This window comes from Bos indicus x Bos taurus, chromosome 3, assembly GCF_003369695.1.
Source record: "Bos indicus x Bos taurus breed Angus x Brahman F1 hybrid chromosome 3, Bos_hybrid_MaternalHap_v2.0, whole genome shotgun sequence".
Lineage (NCBI taxonomy): Eukaryota > Metazoa > Chordata > Mammalia > Artiodactyla > Bovidae > Bos > Bos indicus x Bos taurus.
The window spans coordinates 72,365,180-72,379,677 of record NC_040078.1 but is presented as its reverse complement, the minus strand read 5'-3'; positions in this window follow the sequence as shown (position 1 = coordinate 72,379,677).

Here is a 14,498-nt window from a genome sequence, read left to right as displayed (position 1 = left end):
GCCATTCCCTTCTGGCCTGAAGAGTTTCTATTGAAAGATCACCTGTTATCCTTACGGGGATCCCCTTGTGTGTTGTTTGTTGCTTTTCCCTTGCTGCTTTTACTATTTGTTCTTTGTGTTTGATCTTCATTAATTTGATTAATATGTGTCTTGGGGTGTTTTGCCTTGGGTTTATCCTGTTTGGGACTCTCTGGGTTTCTTGGACTTGGGTGGCTATTCTCCTTCCCCATTTTAGGGAAGTTTTCGACTATTATCTCCTTAAGTATTTTCTCATGCCCTTTCTTTTTGTCTTCTCCTTCTAGGACTCCTATGATTCGAATATTGGCATGTTTAACATTGTCCCAGAGGTCTCTGAGGTTGTCCTCATTTCTTTTAATTCTGTTTTCTATTTTCTTTTCTGCTTTATTTATTTCCACCATTCTGTCTTTCACCTCACTTATCCTATCTTCTGCCTCAGTTATTCTACTGCTGGTACCCTCCAGAGTGTTTTTGACCTCAGTTATTGCATTATTCATTATTATTGACTCTTTTTATTTCTTCTAGGTCCTTGTTAAACATTTCTTGCATCATCTCAATTGTTCTCTCTAATCTATTTATCTGTAACTCCATTTTGTTTTCAAGATTTTGGATCCTATCATTATTCTGAATTGTTTTCCAGATAGATTCCCTATCTTCCCCTCTTTTGTTTGGTTTGGTGAGCGTTTATCATGTTCCTTTACCTTCTGAATATTTCTCTGCCTTTTCATTTTACTTAGATTGCTGTGTTTAGGGTGGCCTTTCTGTATGCTGGAAGTTTGTGATTCCTCTTTCTTGTGGAGTTGGCTCCCTTTGAGTGGGGTTTGACTAGTGGGTTGTCAAGCTTTCCTGTTTATAGGAGCTTACATCTCTGTTCTGGTGAGTAGAGCTGGATCTCTTCTCTCTTGAGTGCAATGAAGTGTCCAGTAGTGAGTTTTGGTGTGTCTATGGGTTTGGAATTGTGTTGGGCAGCCTGTATTTTAACACTCCTGCATTGCTGGAGAATTAGCATGGTATGTCTTGCTCTGGAATTTGTTGCCTCTTGTGTAGAGCTTGGTTTCAGTATAGGTTTGGAGGCTTTGGATGAACTCTTATCTATTAATGTTTCCTGGAATCAGGAGTTCTCTGGTGTTCTTAGGTTTTGATTTGTGCCTCCTCTCTCTGGTCTTCAGTCTTATTCTTAAAAGTAGCCTCAAGACCTCTCCATCCATACAGCACAGATGATAAAACATCTAGGTTAATGCTGAAAAAATTATCCACAGTGCAGGACACCAAGAGAGGTTCACAGAGTTATATGGAGAAGAGAAGAGGGAGAAGGGAGATAGAAGTGACCAGGAAGAGAAGAGGGGGGATCAAAAGGGGTGAAAGCAATCTAGCCAGTAATCAATTCCCTATATGCTCTCTTTTCCATGGGAATGGTCTTGATCCCTATATTGTGTACAATGTCACGAACCTCAGTCCATAGTTCATCAGGCACTCTATCTATCAGATCTAGTCCATTAAATCTATTTCTCACTTCCACTGTATAATCATAAGGGATTTGATTTAGGTCATACCTGAATGATTTAGTGGTTTTCCCTACTTTCTTCAATTTAAGTCTGAATTTGGCAATAAGGAGTTCATGGTCTGAGCCACAGTCAGCTCCCAGTCTTGTTTTTGCTGACTGTATAGAGCTTATCCATCTTTGGCTGCAAAGAATATAATTAATCTGATTTCAGTCTTGACTATCTGATGATGTCCATGTGTAGTCTTCTCTTGTGTTGTTGGAAGAGGCTGTTTGCTATGACCAGTGCATTCTCTTAGCAAAATTCTATTAGCATTTGCCCTGAATCATTCCATATTCCAAGGTCAAATTTGCCTGTTACTCCAGGTATCTCTTGACTTCCTACTTTTTTATTCCTATAATGAAAAAAACATCTTTTTTGGGTGTTAGTTCTAAAAGGTCTTGGTCTTCATAGAACCATTCAACTTCAGCTTCTTCAGCATTACTGGTTGGAGCATAGACTTGGATTACTGTGATATTGAATGGTTTGCCTTGGAAATGAACAGAAATCATTCTGTCATTTTTGAGATTGCATCCAAGTACTGCATTTCAGACTCTTTTGTTTCTATTTCTGCTTTATTGACTATGCAAAAGCTTTGACTGTGTGGATCACAATCAGATCAGATCAGATCAGATCAGTCAATTAGTTGTGTCCGACTCTTTGCAACCCCATGAATTGCAGCACACCGGGCCTCCCTGTCCATCACCAACTCCCGGAGTTCACTCAGACTCACTTCCATCGAGTCATTGATACCATCCAGCCATCATCCTCTGTCGTCCCCTTCTCCTCTTGCCCCTAATCCCTCCCAGCATCAGAGTTTTTTCAAATGAGTTAACTCTTCACATGAGGTGGCCAAAGTACTGGAGTTTCAGATTTAGCATCATTCCTTCCAAAGAAATCTCAGGGCTGATCTCCTTCAGAATGGACTGATTGGATCTCCTTGCAGTCCAAGGGACTCTCAGCAGTCTTCTCCAACACCACAGTTCAAAAGCATCAATTCTTCGGCACTCAGACTTCTTCACAGTCCAACTCTCACATCCATACATGATCACAGGAAAAACCATAGCCTTGACTAGACGAACCTTTGTTGGCAATGTCTCTGCTTTTGAATATGCTATCTAGGTTGGTCATAACTTTCCTTCCAAGAAGTAAGTGTCTTTAAATTTCATGGCTGCAGTCACCATCTTCAGTGATTTTGGAGCCCAGAAAAATAAAGTCTGATCACAATAAACTGTGGAAAATTCTGAAAGAGATGGGGATACCAGACCACCTGACCTGCCTCTTGAGAAACCTATATGCAGGTCAGGAAGCAACAGTGAGAACTGGACATGTAACAACGGACTGGTTCCAAATAGGAAAAGGAGTACGTCAAGGCTGTATATTATCACCTTGCTCATTTAACTTATATGCAGAGTGCATCATGAGAAATGCTGGGCTGGAAGAAGCACAAGCTGGAATAAAGATTGCCGGGAGAAATATTAATAACCTCAGATATGCAGATGACACCAACCTTATAGCAGAAAGTGAAGAGGAACTAAAAAGCCTCTTGATGAAAATGAAAGAGGAGAGCGAAAAAGTTGGCTTAAAGCTCAATATTCAGAAAACGAAGATCATAGCATCTGGTCCCATCACTTCATGAGAAATAGATGGGAAAAGAGTGGAAACAATGTCAGACTTTATTTTTTCGGGCTCCAGAATCACTGCAGATGGTGATTGCAGCCATGAAATTAAAAGATGCTTACTCCTTGGAAGGAAAGTTATGACCAACCTAAATAGCATATTCAAAAGCAGAGACATTACTTTGCCAAGAAAGATCCGTCTCGTCAAGGCTGTGGTTTTTCTAGTGGTCATGTATGGATGTGAGAGTTGGACTGTGAAGAAAGCTGAGCGCCGAAGAATTGATGATTTTGAACTGTGGTGTTGGAATAGAATCTTGAGAGTCCCTTAGACTGCGAGGAGATCCAACCAGTCCATTCTAAAGGAGATCAATCCTGAGTGCTGTTTGGAAGGAATGTTAAAGCTGAAACTCCAGTACTTTGGCCACCTCATGCAAAGTTTTGACTCATTGGAAAACACTCTGATGCTGGGAAGGATTGGGGGCAGGTGGAGAAGGGGACGACAGAGGATGAGATGGCTGGATGGCATCACCAACTCGATGGACGTGAGTTTGAGTGAACTCTGGGGGTTCGTGATGGACAGGGAGGCCTGACATGCTGCAATTCATGGGGTTGCAAAGAGTAGGACACCACTGAGTGACTGAACTGAACTGAGTAGGTTATAAAAATGAAAATTAAATGAGTTATAAAGAACATAAAAATTTTTTAAATTAAAAATGATGATAATATAAATATATCTAGAAATTACTCTGGAGCTGTTGTGGGCAGTGTGCAGTCAGTTCAGTTTCAGATAGTTCCTTCTTCCAGCTTTTACTTCTTCTCAAGGTCTATAGGCCCTTTCCAATGCTTAGTCAGTGTTAACTACAGGTTTTTAATCTGTTGCACCTTCACTTCCAGAGCGCTTCCCTCATCTCTGTTTATTTTGGCTTCCTGTTTTTAAGTCTTTTCAGTATCTAATTTCTGCCCTGAGAGAAGGTGGTGAAGCTGGTCACTTTTTTAGGCTCACTTGTTCAGATGTGTTGTGGGGAGTGAGGAACACTGCAAATAAGTATCAGTGGTGTATGTGGAGGAGTGCTCACACTTTATGGACCACACTAGGTTGGCCCCAACTCACAGCAGCATGTGCTTTCTGGGCCTACACTGCTTAGGCTCCAGGTTGCTCTGTAAGAATACTGTCCAAAGCAAGCTCTGCGTTTTTGTTCTCTTCCCAGGTTCAAGCAGCTCAGACGATCAGGTGCTTGGTGAGTGCACTGTTCCAGGTGGGCCATGTGTCTTAATCACCTCCCTGGTTCTGGCCACTCAGTTTCTCAGGTGTGCTGCTAGAGCACCATCTCACGTGTGCTGTGTATCTCCTCTGGGGAGCTGATCTCTTGCTGCAACCCTCCTGGCAGATGTCAACCATCCAGGATCCTAGGAAGACATTGTTAACAACTGGGAGCCTACTCAAAGTTTGGTGGTGGACGCCCCTCCCTGGGACTGATATTGCCTCTTGCCTTCCAGTTCTAGCTGTCATTCACCTGTCTCTCTGCCTCCGGCGGCGGGGAGAAGACTGTACACAGCAGGCTAGCTCTCCTTTGGTATTGGCTCAATCCTTTGTTCTGTGAGAGGGCCAGGTTAGAGCCTTTGACTGGAAAGTTCTCTCTCTCTCTCTCTCTCTCTCTCTGGCTATACCACAGTTTGGGTCGCTATCTCACGTTAGCTCCCTCATATTGTCCTCAGGGCATTCAGGCCCAGTCCTTACCCTAAACATGCAGCCTATGTCTCCCTGTCCTGCCACCACCTGCTGGAGGCGGATGTGAGTGTCTGGGCTACTTATCCACTGGGAGTTATGGTTAGGTGCATATTCTGTGGGGTTTTTTTTTTTTTTTTTCCTTCCCGGTTATGTTGCCCTCTGAGATTCCAAAACTCCGCACAGACCCACCGGTTTGGAAACTTCTCCTCTTCACAACACCCTCCCCAGGACAGGTCTCTGTCCCTAACTCTTTTGACTCTCTTTTTGTCTTTTACATTTTGTCCTACCTCCTTTTGAAGAGAATGTGCTGCCTTTCTGGGTGCTTGGTGTCCTCCACCAGCATTCAGAAGTTGTTTTGTGGAAGTTTCTCAGCATTCAAATGATCTTTTGATGATTTTGTGGGGGAGATAGTGGTCTCCCCGTTCTATTCCTCCACCGTCTTGCCTGTCTTTCCTAGGGCTTCTTGACATAGTCTGCCAACCTCTTCTAGAAGGCTCTAACTATTATTTGATTGTAATTCCCCATAACTTTCCTGAGAAATCAATGAGAAAGGTTAGGGAATGGCCCTAGGTCTTGTACCTCTGTGAAAAATGCTTGTCAATATCCCCAGATGTCTTATATTCTCATCCCTATAGCCATCACTCAGTTATTTTATGGGACAGAGGACTGTCACTTGGCTTGTGACATCAAGAAACAAGACAGATTGGATAGACTGCATGCAGGCAGTCCCTTCAAAAAAAGAACTTAACTTAGTTATTTAAACTATAAACCTTATCAATCAGTCAAGAGTACACTTTGGAAGCAATTTAAACCTGTGCCCTCACAATATAGGTTATGTTGGAAAGGCCTCAACAAATGTAACCAACACTTTCTTGCCAGAGCTACTATATATAGCCCTTGAATTATACTTCTTGTGTGGAAGTCAGGTATTAACTTACAGTTCTCCCCCAAACACAGTAACTTTTATCTTAGAGGTGCTCATAAGAGACCTGAAAGTTTTTAAGCAAACAGTAATAGGTTAAGCAATCCTTAGATGAGATACTCAAGAGGTATAGCATGCTGACTATTTATGTAGACCCTGTGGTCATGTATTTCTACAAATAGATCTGTTCAATTAGAAAAGGTGATCCAAAATGCTTTCCCAACTTTGACTGAAGTGAACAATTATACCACCCTAGCTAAGGAAAGCATTCGGGTCTGACTCAGATCACTAAATAGGACTATTGTGAATGGCAGAATCGCCCTAGATTCCCTCCCTCTAGCTAAATCAGAGTCTGCACATTCACTGATACATCCTGTTGTATTTGGATTAATTGTTGGACCAAAAGGCAATATCAATACAGAAATTTAAGGAAAATGCCACCTAGCTTTTGAAAGTAGACCAAAATGGTTTAAGGGTTCTGTTTAGCTGACTAATTCTGGGTCTCTAGGCCATGGATGACATTCAGATTGTACATCAACTTCATTCTGCTGATTATAATCCTATTGATTGTATGGGAGAAACTGAACAGATGTATAATCATGGAAAACTTCATCAGAACCAAAGCAGTGTAAAAACAAAGGATGGATATTATCAAGATACGGTTCTCCATGTTTATCTATTTTGGGTGCATTTTGCAAATCAGTCACTAACTGTTCTTTGTTCTGGATATCTTTTCAATAATGTTTGTAAAGGTAATAGCCTTGAGACAGGGTTTTACACTGGAGCAAAAAGAAGGCCTAACTGAAGTTGCTCCATTGCAACTGACTCTTTGCAACCCCATAGACTGTAGCCTGCCAGGCTCCTCCATCCATGGCATTTTGCAGGCAAGAATACTGTAGTGGGTTGCCATTTCCTTCTCTAGGAGAACTTCCTAACCCAGGGATTGAACCTGGGTCTCCTGCACTGCAGGCAGACTTTTTACCAGCTGAGCCACCAGTGAAGCCCCCAAAAAGCCCCCAAAAATTGTTGACAATTTTTAAAGATCCTAGTTCCCAAAGCTTAGGGTGCTTCTTTTGAGAGCAGACATAAGCATCTGTGTCCATCCATGTCATCTTGTGGAGCAAAGAGAAATGGAACAAATATGCTGATGTTATGCTGTCTTTTGTGCCATGTGCAAGAAAGGCCCTTGTTTCTGACCCAGAAGTTCTGTGGCTCTTATTAACATCTATGAGCAAGTGACAGACTGATTTGTTAACTTGTAAGATAAAAGATCAGAACTTTCAGAGTAACAATACTCAGAGTAAGAGTAATTCTGCTTGGGATCCTCCAAGTATACCCTCCTTGACTGTCATAAAAAATCTGTTTTAACAGCTCCTAGGAAGTTATTTTGTGAAATACGAATGAGCTTGGGCTTTAAAATCACAAACATTTGGAGAGAAAACCCAGAGTTGCTGCTTGTAAAAGCACAAGAACATCCATAACAGAGGGGTATTGTAATAAATAAATGTGGTAGTATTAATAATAAGGCTCTTATCCAACACCTGGCCAGCTAAAAAATCAATCACTGATATTTATTTTCTCTAAGAGTTCTTATAGATTTGGGTACTAAATTGAGAGGCACATAAAGAGAAGGAGTACAAATAAAAATATATTATACTCTCCATATAAATACCATATATTTGTTTAATAAAAAACTGAAAATACCCAAAAAGTAAATAGAAAAAATCAACTAAAATTCCATCATGTAGAACAGTTAATTTTTAATGATTTAATGCATCTTCTTTTTTTATATAAAATTATAAAAAGGAGATTTTAGAAAATGTAATATATACAGTTTTGTATCCTAAAGTGGGAACATCTTGACAGTGGTTCTAGTGAATTTATTTGCAAGACACAAAATATATTAATATCACAAGCCAGAGAGCTTGGCTGTTAAATTTTTGTTAAATCTACCAGTTAGGAACATAAATGAGACTTTCATAGACTCTTTTCTTTAGCCCAACCATCTGGACATTTTCTGTATTTTGATTAAAAATAAAGAACCCATTTGACAAAAACTTACAATGCAGTTAAATTCCAAGCTTCCACAGAGAAAACTAGAGATAAAATAATAGGTACAAAATAAAAAAAAAAAAAAATCATTGTCACATCAAAAAGTCCTTAATTATAGTAATGATATATGATTGGAACTTATAAAACATCTGCAGTGAAACAAGTGGCTATGTTTAATCATGCTAATTTAATTTTTCAATTATTTAAATATAGCTATTGTTAAGGAATTAGTTGGAAGTATTAGGAAAGTAACTTTAAAAAAACCAATTCTGGCACATGACAGAGACAAAATTGGAGGATTAGTAGAGAAAAATGTGCCCAAACATTATGATCTTAATCATTATATCTAAATTAGTATAAAATGAAAATCTAGTTGATAATTGACTTCAATTATGCTTCTTTATTTAGATATTAAGACCATTAATTCTATTAGCTAATTAAAAGCTGAAATCATGCAATTGTAAATAATTCTTATTAATTGAAGACAAAGACCGTTTATTCATTTAACAAGTATTTTGTCAGGTAACCACTATAGGCCTGGCCATGAGGTTGTCATCATAGGTACAGAGTAAATATGGTAATTATTCCCATTCTGATGATCCATTTGAAACACCTTGTGTATAGGATTGGAAATCCCTTCAAAACTGAGAGTGCAAAATGGGCAAAGGGGATTAAGAGGTACAAACTTCCAGTTACAAATTAAATAAGTCACAGGAAATAAAAATCTGACAGTGTGTATTGAAAATAACAAATAAGTGTAACATAAAGTTTATTTTTGTGATAAAAAATAAATTATAATTGAAAAAACAAGAAAAAATTCAAATTTCACATATATTATTGAATTAGAATAAACAAAACTTATATATATATCTCAATTGAAAAATAGAAATATTAAATAGACAAACTGGGAAGAATATTACATGTGGATTGTGAGGTTGTGGGTAATCTTGGTGCTTTTTGGATTTCTAAAATTTCAGCAATAGGCAAACTCCTATACATCAATTTATTTTTAAATGGGAAAACTCCTACATGTCAATCCCTTTTCATAGGTCCTTATCTTGTTGAGTAAAATGTATGATTATTACAAATATATAAGTATAGTTAAAACAGAAAGAATCAAATCAAATCAGAAGACCTGGGTTTTGTTCTGGGTCAACCATTAATCAGTCCTTTGATGCTGAGCATAAGATCTAGGGCCTAATTTCTTTTATTTGCATGGTCATGGATTTTGGCTGTGTGAGCTCTATACATTTTTTTCATCTTTAAGAAAATAAGTTCTATTCTTAAAGTAGCTAAGAGTCATATAATGCCAGGCTCTTTTTAAAGCATACACATAGACACACACACATATATATAGACATAGACATATTGCCTAATTTTGATAATAACTCCTATCTCATAATACTTCAACTTTTTAATATTTACCCTTCATTATTGACAGATCTACTTATATCTCCAATAATAATTGTATCAGGGTTTTGCAGAAAACCAGAAGATTATATGTATCTCCTGTTGAATTAGTATGGAGTGAAGCATTTCAACTTTTGTCTATTATGCTATTATGAATATTATGTACTATTAATAGTTGATGTGTGGACACATGCTTTTAGTTGTATTTTTCTTATATTCTAGATATAAATATCAAATGTATGATTTATAAATCTTTTCTCTCATTTTGTGGACTGTCTTTTCACTTTTTCTTTTTTTTTTTTTTTGCCACATATGTGACCTTATATTTTGGGGAGGACATATGGGATCTTAGTTCCCTGACCATGGCCATGCCCCCTGCATTGGAAACACATAATCTTAACAACTGGACTGCCAGGTAAGTCCCATCTTTGCACTTTGTTGATGATTTACTTTGTACTGCAAGTTTCTAATCTTGATGAAATCCATTTAAAAAAATGAAAAACTTCCCTTAACAACAGATTGCAATAATTTATTCATATGTTATTAAAACATATTCTAGATTTAGCCCTTAAATTTAGGTCTTAGATCCATTTTGAATCAATTCTTGTATATAATGTAAGGCAAAGAGGGGCCCAATCTCATTTTTTTTTTTTTTTGGCTAAAATCTAATTGTGCCAGCACCACGTGATGAAAAGATATTCTTTCTCAGTGAATGATCTTGGCATTTTTATAAAAAAATCAGTCAATCACAGCATATGGGTTTATTTATTGACTCAAATCTATTACAGTGGTTTATGTACCTACTGTTATTGCTAGTATCACACTGTCTTGATTAATATAGCTTTGCAATAAGTTTGGAAATCAGTAAGTGTCAGTATTCTAGTGTTGTTCTTTCACATAATTATTTTGGCTATTCTGGGTCTATTGAATTTCTGTATTCAATTCAGTATAAGCCTGTGCATTTCTGGGAAAAAACAAAAAACACCAAACTACTACCAGGGTTTCATGCAACCCATGTTGCATTAAATCTGTAAACTAAATTGGGAAGCACTGCCATTTTAACAATATTATATCTTCTAATCCATGAACATGGATGTCATTTCATTTATCTAGTTTTTCTTAATTCCTATGCATTTTTATTAGACTGAACCCATAACCCTTCATCAAATCTAAGATATCTGTAGATCATCCTCCTTATTTAACTGTGTGTGGGGGTGCATGTGTGCTAATTCACTTCAGTTGTGTCTGACTCTATGCTCTAATACCTATTAAAAATACATATAAATGTGGGCTTCCCTGGTGGCTCAGTATTGGGAAGCTCACCTCTCAATGCAGGAGATGTAGGTTACATCTCTAGGTTGGGAATATCTCCTGGATAAGGAAATGGTTTCAATATCCTTACCGGGGAAATGCCATGGACAGAGGAGTCTGGTGGGCTACAGTCCATGGGGTCTCAAAAGAGTTGGACATAATTTAGCAATAAAAACAACAACAACATATAAATGATGCTCATTTTCAAGAGAACTCTGAGGACTATAAATTATTTAGATTTTCCCAATTTATTGGGAATGTTTTATTTAGGTATTGAAATCATTATGGTTAATTTTTCTGCTGTGGCTGAAGGTTCTTTGTATAAGGCTTACCAAAGAAAAAGATAACTAAATAAATAGATGATTCTTTAACTTATACAAAATGCACACAAAGTATATGTGTGCATCAGATCAGATCAGATCAGTCGCTTAGTCTTGTCCGACTCTTTGCGACCCCATGAATCTCAGCATGCCAGGCCTCCCTGTCCATCACCAACTCCTGGAGTTCACTCAGACTCATGTCCATCGAGTCAGTGATGCCATCCAGCCATCTCATCCTCTGTCGTCCCCTTCTCCTCTTGCCCCCAATCCCTCGCAGCATCAGAGTCTTTTCCAATGAGTCAACTCTTCGCATGAGGTGGCCAAAGTACTGGAGTTTCAGCTTTAGCATCATTCCTTCCAAAGAAATCCCAGACCATAGAAAAACTGGAAGAAAATACACCAATTTGTTATAATAGTAACTTTTGAAGAGAAATGAGAAATGGGATTGAGGAAAAGAAGAGGACTAAGTACTGTTTTACTTATAAAATTTTAAAAATGTTTTCAGGTATTTCTGGTATAATATTTAATATGAATAACAATAAATATAAATATGTCCCATTAAAATGAGTTTTTTCAATATGTATCACCTAAGAGTATAATACCCTGGCTGACCTTGAGATTGCCAGTGGTGTTCAGCAGCAGGTTGAAAGGTTTGTGATTGTGGTGTAGAATATTAGCTGAATGAATATATTTTAACTATCTGAGGATCTGGTAGAGAAAATAGTAGATTTGGTTATCACTACAATATTGTGTCTTCAAGAACTTAGAGATATGTTTCCATGAGGTCTTATACTATATATCTATCTATTGATCAATGTATAGATAGATATCACATTTGCCTTATGATTGGGCCTCGAAATTTCTTTCTCCAAGAAAGAGAGAGTGTTCAAATCCAAAGACTATCTGCTGGTAATATTTCCTCTTACTCAGGGAATGTCAGCCTTTTGCTCCACTCAGGTCTCCAGCTGATTGTGTTGTGCTGTGTTCAGTTGTATCTGACTCTTTGGGACACCATGGACTATAGCCCACCAGGCTCCTCTGTCTATGGGATTTTTCCAGGCAAGAATACTGGAATGGGTTGCCATGCCCTTCCCCAGGGGATCTTCCTGACCCAGGAATCAAATCTATGTCTCTTATGTCTCCTGCATTGGCAGGCAGGTTCTTTATCATTACCGGCACCTGGGAAGCCCCTTCAGCTGATTAGATGTGACCTATCTGATTTATGGAACGTGATATGCTTTATTTAAAGTCCAGTGACTTAAACATTGCATTCATGAAAGAATACCATCACAGAATCATCCAGAAGAATGTTTGACCACATAACTGGGCACAGTGATCCAGCAAAGTTGACACATAAACTTAATCATCACAATCACTAAGCACTAGTTATCATTTAAGATCAACTTAGTTCCCAATATTAAGATATAAGAGTAAGATATTTTTGTTCCCAGAAGAAGGTATTACATATCACTTCTTTTTCAAACTCTAGGACTTATTACAATAACTTCACATGCTCTCTTACTTATGTAAATGAGACAAATAAATTTAGTTCCAAGTATAATTCAGAGATCAAATTGCCAACATCCATTAGACCATAGGAAAAGCAAGACAGTTCAGGAAAAACATTTAATTCTGCTTTATTGACTACACTAAAGCCTTTGACTGTATGGATCACAGCAACCTGTGGAAAATTCTTAAAGAGATAGGAATACCAGACCACCTGACCTGCCTCCCGAGAAATCTGTATGCGGGTCAAGAAGCAACAATTAGAACAGGACATGGAACAACAGGCCGGTTCCAAATTGGGAAAGGAATATGTCAAGGCTGCACATTGTCACCCTACTTATTTAACTTATATGCAGAGTATATCATGTAAAATACCTGACTGGATGAAGCACAAGCTGGAATCAAGATTGTTGGGAGAAGTGTCAATAACCTCAGATATGCAGATGACACCACCCTTATGGTAGAAAGCAAAGAACTAAAGAGCCTCTTGATGAAAGAGAAAGAGGAGAGTGAAAAAACTGTCTTAAAGCTCAACATTCAGAAAAGTAAGATCATGGCATCTGGTCCCTTCACTTCATGACCAATAGTTGGGGAAAAAGTGGAAACAGTGCCAGACTTTTGGGCTCCAAAATCACTACAGATGGTGACTGCAGCCATGAAATTAAAAGATGTTTGCTCCTTGTAAAGAAAAGCTATGACCAGACTGACAGCATATTAAAAAGCAGAGACATTACTTTGCCAACAAACGTCCATCTAGTCAAAGCTATGGTTTTTCCAGTATTGATGCATGGATATGAGAGTTGGACTATAAAGAAAGCTGAGCACTGAAGAATTGATGCTTTTGAACTGTGGTGTTGGAGAAGACTCTTGAGAGTCCCTGGGACAGGAAGGAGACCAAACCATTCAATCCTTAAGGAAATCAGTCCTGAATATTCATTGGAAGGACTGATGCTGAAGCTGAAAATCCAATACTTTGACCACCTGAAGTGTAGAAATGACTCATTGGAAAAGATCTTGATTCTGGGAAAGATTGAAGGCAGGAAGAGAAGGGGACGATAGAGGATAAGGTGGTTGGATGGCATTACCAACTCAATGAACATGAGTTTGAGCAACTCCGAGAGTTGGTGATGGACAGGGAAGCCTAGTGTGCTACAGTCCACGGGGTTGCACAGAGTTGGACACTACTGAGCGACTGAACTGAACTGATACTTCAAGTATCAGTTGTGACTGGCTCAGTGGTAGAGAACCTGTCTGCCAATGCAGGAGACTCAGGTTCAGTCTTTAGGTTGGGAATATCCCCTGGAGGAAGACACGGCAACCCACTCCAGTATACTTGACAGGAAAATCCAATGCACAGAGAAGCCTAGCCAGCTACAATCCATTAAGTTGTAAAGAGACAGACATAATCTAGTAACTGAGCAACAACAACAAATACTTCAGTTTACCAGTAGACTTGCTCATAAAGACTTTTGTGTACATTGAATTGTTCCACATGATTATCTTTGTAGTGTCAGATACATTTTCTCTATATTTTTCATTGATTTGCAATTGAGTATGGCTCTTAGACTTTCAGTCTTAAGTTTTTGATGGTTTATATTTCCATTGATTAAGATATTAATTCGTGAATAACCTATGACTAAACAACTAAAAAAATGCTGAAGTCCTTCAGCATTTCATAGTGATTTACTACAATAAATGAAAAAAATCCCTAAAATATTCAAACCATTCATTATTTAATGGCTGATATAAAATAGAGTTTACTGCCTTAGGTGAGATGAAAGTTAGAATTCTTGTTTTTAATATAGGCTTTTATAAGATATATAGTACTTTTAATTATAAGTACTCTGTTATATGTTTTCCCTGACTGAGTGATTAATTTACTTACTGAGAAAACTACTGAGAGGCTGCTATGTATAAAGGACTATTTCGGATGCTGTGTGCATGCTCAGACAATTAGTCTTGTCCAAATCTTTGTGACACCATGGACTGTAGCCTGCCAGTCTCCTCTGCCCATGGGATTTTCCAGGCAAGAATACTGATATGAGTTGTCATTTCCCCCTCCATTGGATC